Consider the following 14,043-nt stretch of genomic DNA (forward strand, 5'->3'; position numbering starts at 1 on the left):
TGAGCCCCAGGCACTGGCAGAGTACTTTGTCCAGGTGTCAGCAGGGACGGATCTAGATAAGTAAATCCAGTAATGCTAGGGCCTAGTTAAGAATGCAAGTAAGCCGAAACCGGTTTGGCTCAGTGGATAGTGTCGGTCTGCGGACTCAAGGGTCCAGGGTTCAATTCCGGTCAGGGGCATGTACGTTGGTTGCGGGCACATCCCCGGGGGGGAGTGTGCAGGAGGCGGCTGATTGATGTTTCGAGTTTTCTATCCCTCTCCCTTCCTCTCTGTGAAAAATCAATAAAAATAAAATAAAAAGAATGCAAGTAAGCTCCTTTGACCCTATAAATAAACCTGCTGCGTGGCCTGGGGGGTCGCCTTGCTGTCTCTCTATCAGAGAGGATGGTGCCCAGCTTGATGAATCTATTTCTGCCTCCTGGTCTCTTCTTTCTTTCAGTATTTTTTTAATCCCCTGCTCCTCCACTCAGGAACCTGTCGTGTTCCGTGATGGACACGGAAAACAGGGAAACAGCTCCCCGCAGGAGCCTGGTATGAACTTGCATAAAGAAGATGTGCTTGCGTATCGTTCAGACCTCATTTCAACATCTGCCTCTCCCTCTCAGCCTCTCCAAGCTGCCAGTGGTTCTTCTGTGAAGCTGGTACCACATCCCCCTGTTCAGAGGGCTTCTGGGAGGATGGGAGAGAAAATGAGAAGCAAGTGCTCAGCGCAGCACGTGGCATGCGGGGTGGGGGGGGGGTAGGGGGGGGAGGAGAGACCTCCCTCTGTAAAGGTCGCTTCCCCCCATCACAGTCTGTTCAGTTTTGTTTGTATTGTTTGTTTTTGTTTTGAACTAAACCCAAATGTCACCACCCCCCTCTGCAACTTTCCAAAACCAGGGACCCCGCTGTACTTAGGACACAGGAAACATAAACCCTAGACCTTGGCTGCTTGTCAGCCTTCTCCCCGCTAGCTCCAAGAAAGCAGAGGTTCTTGTCTCGCTCACATCTGGATCCCACAACACGTGGCTAAGTGCTGGGCACAGAGCGGGCTCTCAGGGATGCTGAATGAATGAGTGACTCATTCACCAACCAGGAAGGGCAGGGGAGCTTGGGTGAAGAGTTTTCTTTTTGTAGACTTTTAGGGCAGGAAGAGATCAGAAGGTTCATTTAGTTCCACCCCTTTTCACAGATGAAGTCCTCAGGCTCAGGGGGAAGCGGGAAATGGCCCCAGGCCACTCAGCCCGCACCTGGCATCCCTGCTGCACCCTGGGTACAGGAGGCCTGGACCCCAGCCATCCACCCCGGGCTCACTGGGGAAGGCACAGGCAGGGGGAGGAGAGGGTTACAGAGCATCTCCTTCCAATCAGCGATTGTGCTAATCAATCAACTCAATTAAATCTAGAACGCCTAAAAACAAGTAATAAACAAAACAGCAGCAGCAGGTAATGACTAATAATCAAGTGAAATTGGATTATTACTGTGCTGACTAGTTGGGGTGGGTAGGGAAGTGAAAAAGTTCACCGGAGCAAGAGAAGAGAAGCAAACAGCCAGCTCAGCAACCTGGGGGACTACGGGGGGACACTGAAGGCCTGGGAGGGGACACTGGTGGTGGGGGGGGGGGCGGCTGGGATGGCCGATGGGGCAGTTCCAGGGCCCTCAAAAAAAACCTATTACAAAACACAAAACTATGTGCAGGCACTGTTCTAAGTATGACACGCATATTAACTCATTTATTCTTCACAGCAACCCTAAGAGATCAGAGAACTGTAATGATTTTTACAAATGGGAAAACTGAGGGGCAAACACATTTAGCCCCACAGCTGGGGTACAGCCAAGATTTATTTGGACTCCTGTCGGCTAACACCAGGATTTTGCCCTTAAAGGACGTGCCGTTTGCTGCCTAGGAGGTGGGGTGCTTGTGTGCATAGGAAGAAAGCACATTTATCTCCTATAAAAAGCAGTTATTACTCATTTGATTATTTAATTTCATGTACCACACCTTTACTGAGTTCTACCCAACAGGAGCTTGGCCCGTAAGCACAGCAGCTCATGGCAGATACAAACCAGTGATCATCACAACCACGTGGCCAAAAGTGTGAAGATAGAGTCACACATGCCTATTCACGGGAGCTCCCGAGGCAGAGAGAAGGGGTGTCTAACCCTCCTTGGGAGAAGGGGATCAGGGAAGGCTTCCTGGAGGAGGGGCCACCTGGGCTGTCCTGAGGGACTAGTAAGGTGTTAACCAGGCCAGTAAAGGGAGTGGGGATGGAATGGAGTTCCAGCCAGCCAGGACCAGCATGCGCGAAGCTACAGAGGTAGCCAACAGCAAACACACCCAGGGAAGTGCAGGCACCTGGGGACATCTGGACTAGAGGTGTGTGGCAGGGGGCGGGGCCAGGACCATGTCAGGTGAGGGCGTGGCAGGAGACCCAGTGAAGAGATGGGCCAGGATTTTCAGTTCCTGAAAATCCTTGGGTGCTAATTGTAAAGGTTTGGAACTGGAACCCCAGCGATCCTGGGGCCTGCGAGGGGCTGGCTGCAGCACACGGGCACCACGCTGGGCAGTCTGCGCCCCCCCCCCCCCCGCCCCCTGCACACAAAGGCCTTAGATCTGCAGGGTGCGGGGTTACACGTAGCGTTCACTGTGCGGGGAAATGGGGAACGCTGGGACTGGGCAGGGAGCTGCTTTTCACTGTCCCCCAACAAGGAAACTGAGGCCCCAAGAGGAAACCGTCACACAGCTGGCTTAGAACTCCATCAGTCCATCTCCCAGTCTGCCCCACCCCTCTTTCCCAGCCACCTTTCTTTCAATACAAATGTATTAGCAACGCTAGCTATTTAAAGGAACCCTGCAGCTAATAATCCTTGAGTAAACGGAAAATCTTTAAGCAAAGCTAATAATCGCCCATAATCCAGCTGTTACATAATTCTGGGTTTTACGTACAGTGCTGAGGCTGAGGGATTCTGGTCCTTACAAAACCTTCCTTGTGGGGAGAGGATGGATAAAGAACTGTTGGAAAGGTGTAGCTTGTATGGGAGGGGTGTTGGGGCTGAAAGGAGAAGGCGGGGAGGAGGTCCCCCGATCCGCAGTGTGTTCCTGCAGCCCTGAGAATGAGCCAACCCAGCTCCCAGCAGTGGCCACAGTGGGGTACAGGGTACTTAGTGATGGGGAGAGGTGGGTGGGAAAAAGAAAAGGCTAGGCCAGTGGTCGGCAAACCGAGGCTCACAAACCACATGTGGCTCTTTGGCCCCTTGAGTGTTCTAACACCATTTCTTCAAAATAAACTCGCCCAACAGAGATAGGTTTGGCTCAGTGGATAGAGCATCAGCCTGCGGACTGAAAGGTCCTGGGTTTGATTCCGGTCAAGGGCATGTACCTTGGTTGCAGGCACATCCCCAGTAGGGGGTGTGCAAGAGGCAGCTGATCAATGATTCTCTCTCATCGATGTTTCTAACTTTATCCTTCTCTCTTCCTTTCTGTAAAAAAATCAATAAAATATATTATATTTAAAAAAAAAATAGACTCGCCCAGGCCGAAAACAGAATTCTGCGCATGGGCCACAAAGTTTCAATCGCACTGTAAGTGGTATTTTGTGGAAGAGCCACACTCAAGGGGCCAAAAAACTGCATGTGGCTCGAGAGGTGTGGTTTGCCGACCACTGGGCTAGGCCCTTCTGGCCTCCAGGAGACTTAAATCACATCAGCCAGGTTGTTCCACATCTTCCAAACGCCAAGCCACCAAAAGGAGGTAGCCCCCCTCACGAGGGGAAATGGAGGTACCGGAGAGTAGTAAGTCACAGTCTCTCCCTTTACCCTACAGCACCCCCAACACCCTCAGACAGCTCAGACTGCAAGTGATCCCCCTGTTCTAAGATGGCAGTGCCAAGTAAACAGCAGGTGCTCAATCAATGTGTTGAGTGGGAATTAAAACTGGTTCACTTTACAGAAACTCAATTCAGAACGGGGATTGAAAAAGAACCAAGATCTTGACTTAAAGCTGGTAAAGGGAAGGGAACAAAAATGAGAAATCACACAGATTGAGCATCTCTTGTATGCCTCGCATTGCACTAATTCTATTTAAGACAATACTATTTCATTATGTAAATACAATTATATTTTAAATAATATAAAAATAGTATAGTATAAGAACTTAAAAATAGTATAGTATAAGAACAATATTATTCTTATATTCTGGTTAACCTTACTGGCACGAAGTGGATGAGTAATATGTTGAAGTTTATCAGCTAGTAATACTAGTAATTGCTAATATTAAATGAGAGCTTACTATGTACCATGGCATCATAGCCTTCAGACCTCCCAAGAACCTTATGGTGGCAGATTTATTACTGTACTGAAGCTTGGCCCCGACCCTAGGTTCTGATGCAACCCTTATTTTGCAGCACGCACAGCCCCTGGCACCCTCCCCGCCCTCCACACCCACACCCTCAGGTGCCCAGTAGGGACGAGGGCAGCAGGAGGCTACTTGCTAGAACCTGATAAAGCGGCCAAGGACTCAACTCCCTCTCCCCAAGGGCTGTTGAACTGCAGGAGGCTCTGCACCAGGCTGCCTGGGACGTTTCCATTCTGTGGTGAGGATGCTCCGGTATAAGCAGACAAGGCGATAGCCCGTGAATGGGCCCAAGGAAAGCGCTGGACAAGTAAGAATCCAGGAGCCTTGGTTCAGCTTTGAGCAGTACCCTCTCTTTTCAGGTAGAGCACACAATTCCGTGGAAAGACTCTGGGGTTGAAAGCCAGACCAGGGACAATTGGCGTCCTGTGCTGGCCACCCACCCACTGGCACTTTACCAACCTAAACCACACTTTCCCCATCTCTGGAAGGGGACACCCAGGCTTCCCTGCGAGTTTCTTGAAGGGACGAGGAAAGCTGTGCAAAGATACAAGTGACAGAAAACTTGGTGGCAGTGGTTACTCTGGGGGGTCTGTCCAGGGAAGAAAGAAAGAATAATGTACAGTCATTGCCTACACTCTGGTACTGTGTGACCGTCATTGTATGTGGGAATAGAACTTGTTTTGAGACTGAAAAATGAACAAGTACACTGATGGGCACTCCGTAACGGCAGGTGATACAATAACAAGTCCCCTTAAAAGGGCTGTGTTCTTGTGGCCTGGGTAAAACCATCGGAAATGCACACCGTGGGGGACCTAGGGTACAGCTTCCACCCAGGCTCTATGCAGCAAGCACCCCTTCTTCCTTCCTCAGCCTTCTCCCCACCTCATGCCCGCCCCCTCCCCCAAACTCCCTCCCCAAAGGAGCCCCCTCGGCTTGTTTGGTTAATGTATTCGCAAACCAAATTAGGGGCCCTGGCTCCCCGGGAGGTCCCTGGCCTTCAGTAGATGCAGGGAATGAGATACCATCTAGTGTTCAAATCCGATTAGGTCCCACCCCCACCCCACCCCCCATGCAAAAGCCCACTTTCTAATCAATTTTACAAAGGGCCCTCTGCAGATACACACTAATGGTATTGAGCTGAGATCTCTAAACCGAGTCTGCAAGAAGTCTGCAGAGATAAAGCGCACGCACAGGCTGCATTAAGGAGGAAGCCTGTCGCCAGAGTCCTCCTCCTCAAAGAGAGTGGAGCACAGGGCACGTGCCCAGGACAGACAAATGCCATCCCGACTCAACTGACCCACCGCGGGAACACCAGCTTCACTTCTCTGTCCCCTTTCTGGCCGACCCCCCACCCAACTCCTTCCTCTAAACTTTCCTTCTCATTGAACCTTTCTGCACCAGCGGCCCAATAAGTGATCCAGGGACTCGATTGTTATTCTTTTTTCTCTAATCCTTAGTCCCCTTGACCAACTGCCTAGAGTAACCCAGTTTTTTGTGACTCGGGTAATCTTTTCACAGGTTTTCCACGTGCATTTATACACAGCTTACGTAATCCCTCCCAGACACCTGCAAGGGAAGCCTGGGTGTCCCATTTCACAGATGGGGCAATGGAGGCTTAGATGGGTTAAGTGCCAGCTGGGGAGGAGGAGTTAACACCTAACACTGCCACTGCTACCTGCCTGGCCTGGAGCATTGATGTGACCTCTCCGGGCCTCAGACTGTGCATCTGTCAGATGGGAGTGACAGCAATAGGCTCATGTCAAAGGGTTAACGAGATGGGGTGTAGACTGTGCTCACAGCATTGCCTGGCTAGAACCAAGGGCTTAATAAACATCAGCCCTTACTTTCTTCTCTTCTCTGCACTGCCACTCCCACCACATGTTTGTCAGACTGCAAATATTTGATGACGTCACACCTTTTCTCTGGAATGCCTTCCCCTCTTCCTTCATGAAGAAGCCTGGCCAGGCCCTAACCGATTTGGCTCAGTGAATAGAGCATCGGCCTGTGGACTGAAGGGTCCCAGGTTCGATTACGGTCAAGGGCATGTACTTTGGTTGCGGGCACATCCCCTGTAGGGGATGGGCAGGAGGCAGCTGATTGATGTTTCTCTCTCATCCATGTTTCTACCTCTCTATCCTTCTCTTTTCCTCTCTGTAAAAAAAATCAATAAAATATATTTAAAAAAAGAAGCCTGGCCAGGCTCCCCCTGACGCCCCCCCCCCCCCCCAGCACTTGCTCTTTGGACAGATTGATGGAGCACCCGGAGTGCTCCTTGCTCTCTGTGCTTCTTGTGCTTCATTTACCAGGAAAGTCCCTTGAGGACAGGGACCATCCTATTCATCCTGGTGCCCTCAGAGAAGGTGCCTGATAATGTTTTGTGGAGTGAACAAAAGAATGAGTCACTGCGGGGGACCAGATGACCCTAGGCAAGGACTAGCCCTGGTTTTTGCACTCTTTGGAGGCCAAGGCCTGATGGCTCCTCACACCTGCCTGGTGACTCAGGGTCCCGAGCCTGCTCTGAGCTGTAAGTGACTGCAGCCTAGTACCCTGTCCTCGAAGATTGTGCTGGTGTGTGTGTGACCTACACACCATGGGCTGCTTGGTATTGTCAGAGGGGTACCAGGACCCATGGTCCAGAGTCAACAGTCACCTCCCCCAGGGGCCACACCAGAGGAATTCACAGGTAGCTTGGCGCCAGCAGAGCAGGCCGGGAGGATCCATCCTGTTTGGGGGAAGTAGCCAACTGGCCGCCTCCATCCATAGTGGGTTCACTGGCTTCGGGCTGCCCAGCCTCCGATGCCAGCACCTCTGTGCCCTGTTCCAAGGTCATCAGGGGTGGTACCCCTGCCGCCTAGAGGTGCCCAGACCCACTCGTGCCCATCAATGCTCAGCAACAAGGGCTTCAGGCTGAGTGTGACCCGGGCTGCATGGCCCTGCAGGAACCGACGTGTGCACTGAGCAGCCTGCATGGCCCGAAGCTCCCAACCCCTCTGATCTAATACAAACAAATGGGGAAACCAGAACTCCGAGGGGTGCCTGAACCAGAGTCAAGGTGGCACTCAGCTCCATGCAGGCTCTGGGGCCCTCAAACACAGAGAGGGGCAACCCCCATCCTCCACCCCCCACCCCCACCCTTTCACCAGCTTTGGGACCACGGGCTCCTGGGTCACATTGCACTCCAGTTGAGACCGCCCATGGGCCCTAGGTTTCTGTCCTACCTGCCAAGTGAAGTGCAAATCACTAGTTCTTGTGGGGGTTTCTCTCAGCACAGACTGGGGACCAGCAGCATCAGTACCAGCAGAGGGTTCGTTAGGAATGATGCCCGGGCTCTGCCCCAGACCTGTGGGGTCAGAGCTTCTAGGGTCAACCTGCTCTGCAAGATGCCAATGGGAGATTGAGAGCCGCGGTTCTGCGACCCACGTAGTGAACATCCGGAAAGCCCTTCACAAGCAGAAAATGTGTCCTGACTCCCGGGCCACCGGCATGTTGGTCTCTTCTCACCTGATTCTCCCAACAGCCTGTGGAGGCAGGAGAGTCAAGATCCACTCACTCACTCACTTTTGGAGCCAGCAGTTGTTCACTGTGTGGAGTCCCTAAGTGCCAGGCACTGTCCAAGGTGCTGGAGACGGTGTGGCGAACAGAACACAATCCCAGCCCCCAGGAGGCGGGTCCAGACAGACCACAGGCAATTAGAGAAACTAGTGCCAGACAGGACACTCCCTACTTCACATGTTTATCTACAATCATCAAAAAAGCAAAATAAAACATTTTAACACTCGATTAAAGGTCCACAAAGTATAACGTGTCAACGCGGTTCGTTTAGGGTGTATTCATACACATTTCACCACATCTGAACATAACATAGGTTAGATTTCCTGAGTAGAAATTTCTGAATTGCCTTGATGATTTCTAAGAAATCAGAGCCTATGTTAAACTCACTCAGTTTTTTGCATTCAAAAGATTCCAAGTAATTTTCACAACGAACATTGTATGCATGGGGCGTATCATCTATATGCTCTGACGCAGATTTGTGAAGACCTCAGGACAGGCCTGATTGGGTGAGTCCTGCATGGCTCTAGGTTGAGCTGTGTGAGCGGAAGCAAAGGCAGTGGCTCCAAACCAGGCCCAAGATCAGGGCTCCTGGAGCTGAGGCAGGAAGTAGCAATGCAGTCCTAGAGCCTGGGCTGTGGACAGAATGAGGAGCCTGGCCAGCAAGGTTAATCCGTGAGGCAGGACACAGCCACTGTGCCCCACTCCACCTGCACTCCCAGGAGGGGCCAGCCCCTGAGGCAGCCACACCATCTATCACAGGGGAAGGGCCCGCCTCCTGAACAGTGGCTCCCCAGGCAGGTGCGAGCACAGCACGGAGCACGGGGAGGAATAAGGTGCCCATGAAGGGCAGGGCGGGGCCTGAGCACAGGGAAGAGGGAATCGGAGTGTATGTGTATGTGGGAGGGGGGGGAGGGTCCCTGTCAAGGCCCCACAGTGACGCAGTGACACAGAGGGAAGCCGTGACAGAGGACATTCCTGGGCGCGGTTTACCGACCTGACCACAGCAGGTGCTTGAAGATTCCAGGCTCTGTTCCCCTTTCTGACCTGTTGGGGCACATTTACCGATGCCTCACCCCCAGGCTGTCTAGGGAAAGCCACTGAACACACTCTACCGTCTTCTGATCACACCCAGGGACTCAGCGTCCAAGGAGAAGCTCCCAAACTACCTCCCAAGGTAAACTAGAGGGCGGTTCATCCCCCGCTCTGGGCACCGGGCCCTCTTCAAAAACTATTAATATTATTAGGATTCAAAGATATGTGTCTGATTACGGCACCTCATTTATCATCTCTGGGTTAGTGACTAACTTGGCCAACAAACAAGCTCACATGCTTGGTTTCCAATGACTTTGTCTCTCAGGAGGGAAAAAAAAGTCAAAATCATCATTAAGGGTATTCAAGAGGCTGGGCTGGAGCCAGAGATGACTCTGAGCGCAGTGCTAAGAGGGGAGTGGAGGGGACACCGAGTGAGCAGCAGGAGGGCGAGGAGGGACAGAGGACGGAGGGGAGAGGGAAAGGAGGGGAAGGAGGCCGGGCCGGCAAACGGCAGTTTCCAGGAACTCCACTGAAGGGGTGCAGTTTATACGCTGGTGTAAAATCCAGGGCGCTTATGAAAAGGTCGTACCTGGTAGTCTGTCCATTCATGCCTTTACCCATAACACTTATCGGATACGTCAGTGCTCTGGACACTGCCTGCCAGTGAAAACAAGGCCCTTGACCCTCAGGCAGTTTTTAAAAAAATATATTTTATTGATTTTTCACAGAGAGGAAGGGAGAGGGATAGAGAGCTAGAAACATCAATGAGAGAGATACATCTACCAGCTGCCTCCTGCATAACCCTCCACTGGGGATGTGCCCGCAACCAATGTACATGCCCTTGACCGGAATCAAACCTGGGACCCTTGAGTCTGCAGACCGATGCTCTATCCACTGAGCCAAACTGGTTTGGGCAACCCCTCCAGCAGTTTTTATTCTAGTGGGAGAGACAGATAATTACCAAGGATATTATATCAAATCATAACATCACATATCATGTTACATAATATATATGTGTATACGTTATATATGTTACATCACATATATGTGTGTATATGTATATATACATACACACATATATATGATGTAACATATACACACACACATATATATAATTATGTAATATATAAGTAGTTAAAAATTGTGATACAGGAATGCTTTTTGGGTGGTATGTATGTACACATACGTGTGCAGACACATTGCTCACGGGCACCTGTGTGGCAGGGGCTGGGCCCCAAACAAGCACTGGCAGCCGAAGGCAGACACAGCCGCCCACGTGACCCCGGTGTCCTTCCTCTGTGGAACACCCTCGTGCAGAATAGGATGCAGTACCTCGCTCACTTAGCGAGGCCGGCCGCACGCCAGACGTCTGAGAGCACCCGGACTTCTCCGAGTCACACCCGTTCCTGGACCCAAGTCCTGTTCCCTCCGAGCAGGGTCTCGCTGCCTGTTATCACCTTATTTCGCCTGGTGCTCTCAGGGACCGCCTCCGAGGGCACCAGGCCATTGTGCCCCAAGTGAGATGCAGAGCTGGGCAGGGTCTGTGTGGCACCAGCCAGGGGGATGATGGCCCAGGACACCCTAAACCAATGTCCTTTTTCCTGCCTTTCCCTCTGGAACGTGAGCACATTTAGCACACATGCAAAGTCTGTCTCCCCTCACTGGCTTCCTCCCACCCCTTAATCTCTCTGATGTTCTCTTTCCCCATCAAAAGGCATCTTGTCAGGTAAGGGCTTTCAGATAAACTGTCCGACTTTCAAACTACACGCCGGGTGAGGCCTCTGCTTCCTTCGCTCCTGAAGGTTTCCCAGCCACGCCATGGTCACAGGCCTGGGTTCAAATCCTCTTCCCACCTGCTAGAAGGTCATGGGAACTCCCGGTGCCTATTTCTGGACCTGTAAAGTGAGTCACCAGTTCCCAACTCAAAGGGTTCATAAGGAAGATAATGCATATAAAGAGCCTCACACCCATCAAGCCAGCACTGCTTGAGTAAGCACCAATGAACACAACCTAACAGAACTCTCAGAACGTTCTCTCCAGTCCTCTCACATTGGGATGCAGTCTGACAGTGACAGCGTGTGGAGGCCTCAAGATGCACAATAGGGCCAATCAAGGACAGGCCGCCTTCTCCATCCAGCACGGCACAGCAGACAGCAGTGGGGAGGGGCCCAAGAAGCCATCATCAAGTATTTTCAGGGACAGAGGTTATGCCAGAGGACGTTCTGAGGACCAGGGAGGTCTCAGTTGTCATCTCCGAGGCAGTGTTCTGCAGTATGGTCCGTAGAATCCAGTTCCACATGATTTTAACAAGTAGCTTACCCCTTCTCCCCTCCCTCTGCCAAAAAGAAACAAAAACCACACCAGGACCATTGTCAAAACATAAGGAAGACACTTGGGTGAGCAAGTCAAATAGGTTTCTTTATTGCAAAACCTCTCGGAACTGTTAATACACTAACACACAGTGGAAGGTCTGAGAGCTGCAGCATACAGAATCCCCCAAGTTCATTTGACCACAGTGAGGGTTAATTTTCTGTGTTAACTTGTCTGGGTCACCGAGTGCCCAGATATTGGCTCAAATATTGTTCTGGCAGTTTTAGAGATGAACATTTAAAGCAGATTGCCCTTCCTCATGTGGGTGGGCCTCACCCAATCAGTTGAAGGCTTGCTAACCCTTTTCTGAGAAACAGAGGGTTTCTCCTGCCTGACGGCTTTCACACCAGGACATCCGTGCTCTCCTGCCTTTGGACTCAGACTGGAACATCAGCTCTTCCTGGGTCTCAAGCCTGCTGGCCTTGGGACTGGAGGTACTCTACACTACCGGCTCTCCTGGTCCTCAGGCCTTTGGACTGGCTATCGCACCCTGCAGATCTTAGGGCTTGCCTACAGTCATAATTGCATGAGTCAATTTATTAAAAAATATATACATATTTTAATGTCCTGGCAGTGGGAGCCCTAAATGTGGGCACTCAATCCCCCTTTTCTTGTATTATCATCCCCATATGTAAATATGTGTGGAGGTGAGGGGTACACACACACACACACACACACCTTATTTGTTGTTTCCCTGGAGAACCCTAATACAACCACAGAAAGCTTCTTTCTCCACAAGGGTATCGTGCAGTCATTAAGTTCCATAAAGTCTGCCAGGAATGCTGTAGTTGAGGGTCAGAATCTAAGGGACCAGGGCTCTGGGGCTACCCGCAGCCTACCCCGGGGGATGCCCTCTGAAGAATGTATCACTGTGGTCCCCATGCATCACCTTCTCTTGAATCCGCAGTCTCCAGGCTGAGAAGACTGGGAGGGATTAGGGAGGCCTGCCCTTTCACGAATGGCACCTCCCAGCCTGTTCCAGATTCCCCCTTTTTGTTCCCGTCTTTGACACACGCAGTTTAGTGCTTTTCTCCTCTCCGTCCTCCCACGTGAATAGCCAGGGCTGAGCTGGTCTCAGCAGCGGCCTGGCCAGACAAAGGGTGACGGCAGCCTTTCTTCTCAGACACATGCAGCCGGTCCCTGCAGGAGGCAGACCTCAGAGCTGACAGGGAGGGTGAGGACCGTGGCTCTCTCAGAGGTGCTCAAGCACCCTCACTGGACCTGCTGGGGCAGAAAGCAGCAGAGCAGGGACCACCCCATTCCTTGGCTGCCTCTGAGCCCTGATGGCATATATAACAGAGAACCAAACAATTTCCAAAAAAGAGAGGACTGAATACAGGGGGAATCACTTGTCATCCACAGGCATGTCCAGCACGGTGGACTCTGGATGTGGACTTGGGTTCAAGTCCCGGCTTTGCCTGTGATGAGCTCTGTGACTTTGGGGATGGTCCTCACCTCACTGGGGCCCCGTCTTCTCATCTGTAAAAGGGGGAAAATACATGTGCCTATGCAGCTGTACAATGGAGATTCAGAGACAAAAAGAAAACAGGGAAAAGCAGTGCTGTGCGTGTCACAGAGAAAACACGTGTGTTAGCTTTTAGGGTTAGGGAACCAGCTTTCTAACACATGCAGGCCAGCTCAGGAGGCACTGGCCCCATTGGAAAGACAAGCAAGATGATCTATCTATATAAAATCCTAATATGCAAATTGACTGAAAGGCAGAACAACCGGTCGCTATGATGTGCACTGACCACCAGGGGACAGATGCTCAATGCAGGAGCTGCCCGCAGCCCACACACCCTGACCAGCGGTGGCCAGGGCCCCCCGACCCCACCAGTTGTTCTGCAGAGGAAGGCAACTGGCAGTGGTGGTGAGAGGAGTAGGCAGCGCCAGGCCTAGGTGAGTGTGAGTGGGAGCCCCAATCACCCTGCTGATCACCCCACAGATGGGCCTTGATTGCCAGGCAGACCTAGGAAACCCTACCCGTACATGAATTTCATGCACCTGGCCTCTAGTGTAAAAATAAAAGTGAGAAGATGGCCATTGGGGCCTTGCTCAGGCTCACCATCAGCTCCCCACCAATATAGAATGAAGAGGTTTATTCCAAAGGGGGATATTCTGACAGTGTTCAATCTCCTACCCATTTATGTAGCCTCTAGAACATTCCAAACAAGTCCCCTTGCCGCTTACATGCCTCTAGCGACAGAGGACTCGCTGCTTAGGAGTCCACTTCTGAGTACTGAGCATCTTGACAAAAACTGACTTTACACCAAATAATTGTATTTGGGGATTACTCTGAAGCCAGCAACCTCGCCATCTTAAAGAAAATGCCGATCTGAGAGTAAAGCCAAGAATCTCAGGGCCAAGGTCAAACCACGCACATTTGCTGACACCCCAGATCGGTTACCCAGCGCGTTGGCTAGTTGTGTGGGCAGAGTCAGCCTGCAGGGGAGGAAACGCAGAGCCAGGGCATCCTGCTGCCTGGCCTGGCCTGGCAGGCCTGTCTGGGGCAGGGAGAAGGTTGCCCTCTACGAGCCCCCTTCCATGGCATCCTAGGACGGAAGGCCCAGGGCCCACAGGCAGCCTCTGGAAGCAGGAGTCTACCTGTGACCTTGAATCTGAAGGCCCTGCCAAAGGAATAACAATGAGAACTGTCAGCAGACACGGCTCTCTTGGATGTGTCCCGACCTGGGGAATGGGTGTCAGAAGACACACAGGAAAGCCAGATGGCATTTTCCAGGGTCGCAGTCCACCGT

The 14,043-nt window shown here is 51.7% G+C and overlaps 1 protein-coding gene across 1 annotated transcript in view; it reads right to left on the minus strand.

Moving 5' to 3' along the window:
* The window catches only part of ESRRB (estrogen related receptor beta), a 103,071-nt gene that overhangs the window by 69,875 nt on the left and 19,153 nt on the right, over positions 1 to 14,043 (minus strand). The gene's annotated exons all lie outside the window — the stretch shown is intronic.

Source organism: Pipistrellus hanaki (assembly GCF_964339955.1).
Source record: "Pipistrellus hanaki genome assembly, chromosome: 1".
Taxonomy (NCBI): Eukaryota; Metazoa; Chordata; class Mammalia; order Chiroptera; family Vespertilionidae; genus Pipistrellus; species Pipistrellus hanaki.